General features: G+C 41.6%; 1 long non-coding RNA gene across 1 annotated transcript; it reads right to left on the bottom strand.

The window, feature by feature from the left end:
• Positions 1–96: 96 nt before the first annotated feature.
• On the bottom strand, positions 97–2,868 carry LOC123981081. The gene is made up of 3 exons (XR_006827672.1): positions 2,799–2,868; positions 2,528–2,695; positions 97–114 (listed from the first exon to the last, which is right to left on the bottom strand). It is a non-coding gene; the product is annotated as an uncharacterized LOC123981081 (long non-coding RNA).
• Between the last annotated feature and the right edge of the window lie 12 nt (positions 2,869–2,880).

Genomic DNA, 2,880 nt, shown 5'->3' with positions numbered 1-2,880 from the left:
CCATGGTGATGTTTGACAGCACACATGAACAGACAGGTGAAGAGTCAAACTCCTCTCCCACCAGAATCTGACTCCTGATGTCCATGGTGCAATATGGTGATACTGTAGCAGCTGCTGAAGAACACCGATAAGATGATATTTTACTGCTCTGAGATCTGCTGGTTCCTCATTGTACCTTCTTCTTTTAAGTTATTTTTTTCCAGACATCTAAAGAGGAAGTGTTTTGGTGAGGATGTGGTTAACAGCAGAATATCAAAACACATGGTTTTCTTCAGGCCTTGTACCTGTTACCATTCTCCTTCCAGCTGGTCGGCCTTGTACTTATAGTCCATGTTTGTCCTGCTCGGCAAAAAATAAGTCTGGCATCAGGCCAAATTTTTCCAAGCCATTATATAGTGGGCCAGAACAAAGTCAAACCACATCAAATCATGTGCATGTTTAGCTCAGTCGGTAGAGTGCGGTACTCCTGATGGGCAGGTTGTGAGGTACATTCCATCTTATTGTGGATATTTTTTTTCTCCCTTGTTAAACAAATTCAATAAAAGGACACTTTTGCACATGCTCACAATAAAGCATGTGCTGCAGTGTGTGCGCGTTCCAGCGTTTGATCCGCATTCATGAACCTATCTGCACTTATTTTCATTTCCTTGAGGAAATTTAGGGAACTCCAATCACATGTTTACTTTTTCAGAGGTGTGTCAAGCACGCCAGAGACTCTTTTGAATTGTCTTTTAGAACCCTTCAAAATAAAAGCTCTAATAAACTCGACATGAAGCATTGCTGCAAAAGACCTTCTTGCGCTTTTATTTTAGAGGCACAATAACTTCAGAGGAAGTGGTTATGTGAGTACTGTTGCTGTCATGACTGAGATCTATTTCAGCACCAGCCCTTATCAATTTATAAAAAAAAAATTTTTCTGCTATCAAAGCAATCTGGCCACTGAACTCAGCATATTAAGTTTAGGGGCAAACAAGCAGGGAGGGAGAGCTCCGGTGAAAGACATGAGGTACCAATACCCCACAGCCCAGAGACATGCTGGGCTAGAAACCGGCAACTGGTCAGCTGGGCTTGCTGCATGCAAATGGTCAGCCGAGTTTTTTTGCCTTCTTCCCATAAAGTAGAGGAAATTATTGAGGGTTAAAGCTCAATTTGAAAACATTAACCTTGGTTTTGTTAATGTTTATGCACCGACCAGTGGAGCAGATAAGTTAGCTGTTCTGAATGTCTTTGACATCACAGAACACGTGGAGTCAGTGTAAAGCCAATGTGTTTTCTCTGGCCAGGCTGGATCGCCTGTACTCTATTAAGCACCACGTGAACATTTTTAAAAGCTGTCACATTAACCCAGTTGGCTTCTCAGATCACTTTCTTGTTGTTTGCTCTATTTTTATGTGGTGGGATTTGGGTAAATTACAGATTAAGCTGCTGTGTCAGCAGTTCACTTGCAATGTCACTAGAAATGTAACCAGATCAATGAGGGACCTGGAGGCTCAGGTGGTAGAACTGCAGGGCTTGGTGGATTCTACAGGAGATCGAGGACTTTTAGACGCCCCTAAATCTAAAAAGTCAGCTCTGGCCAGCCCGCCCAGCACTGCAGCACAGGGAGCTCTGGTGAGGTCACGCTTCCTCTACGTCACACAGATAGATGCCCCCTCTCTGTTCTCTGGTCTGGAGAGGAAAAATGGACAGAGAAAGATTGTTCACTCTCTGCAATCTCAGACTCTTCTGAGATTAGGAAACATGCAGCCAGCTATTATAAAGATCTGTTTACATGTGAACTAACCGAAAATCCAGTGTGCAGCAGCTAAAATAAACCTGAGCTTGACATAGCCAACAGAATAGCTGGCTGTTCAGACATATTATATTCATCACGGCCTGTAAACTGAAGCACCAGCATAGAAATAAATGCATTATAATCCTTCTGAACTCAACCAAATTGCCTCTGTCTGTCTTTTCTCTCTGTTTTCTCTCTATCTACTTGTAAATCTCTAAAAAGAGTTGCTTCTTAAAGAGAAATGTTGTATCTGCTTACTCTAATTAGTCACTTGTCACTTCCTCATTGTGACTGTCCTTTCTTTTCCTCTCATATGTCACTTGTTGTTTTAAATGTAGACAGACCTCCTTCTCTTATGGCTAACATGAGCAGGTATGAAGTTCACACTGACCTGAAGTATCTGGAATTAACACCAGTGAAAATTTAACCCTTGTGTGTTTCCACATTTTCCTCTCATTCAGCTGTTTAATTCAACTCTCAAAAGTGACTCAGTCACGATGAGCGTTGTCCCACTTCCTCTTAGTTTGCTTTAATTACTTTCATACAGGAACATGAAAAATAACCTGAACAGAAATATAGATGTTAAAATGACTGCATATCAAACAATAACAGCTGATACAGAAATAACAGTAAAAACTAATACATGTTTAACTACAACACAGCACTAGCACATTAAAGTGCCTGACAGCAAGTTCATCAAGCTAAATGTCCCATATATTATCATAAAATTTATCAGTTCTCAGTGTAAATTACCTGTAATGATATGAGCTGTAACTACACTGTGGTCTCTTATTTGTTTGGTTTGTTGACGGTGGCGTAGAGGTCGCTGGGATCAGCTGAGGCTCCAGCAGAAGAAGAGGAAGCTTTCACGCTGCTGTAGGTCACTGCATCATCTTCATCATCACCATCTTTACCCAGAACCTGGAAAAGAGACAAACAGCACAACACAGAAATTACACAACATTAAATGAGAGAAGTGTTTTCATTCACTGCCATCATCACTAGAACCAATCAGACAGCTTACCCGGCCTTTACTGTTGGTCTTCCTGGTGTAGCTGATGGAGGCGTAGGAAACACCATCTTCAGGATCAGCCTACACAGAGAAG

The sequence above is a fragment of the Micropterus dolomieu genome, linkage group LG12 (genome assembly GCF_021292245.1).
Source record: "Micropterus dolomieu isolate WLL.071019.BEF.003 ecotype Adirondacks linkage group LG12, ASM2129224v1, whole genome shotgun sequence".
Classification (NCBI taxonomy): domain Eukaryota; kingdom Metazoa; phylum Chordata; class Actinopteri; order Centrarchiformes; family Centrarchidae; genus Micropterus; species Micropterus dolomieu.
The sequence above is the reverse complement of the archived record's forward strand: the minus strand, read 5'-3'. Positions and strand labels throughout refer to the sequence as shown.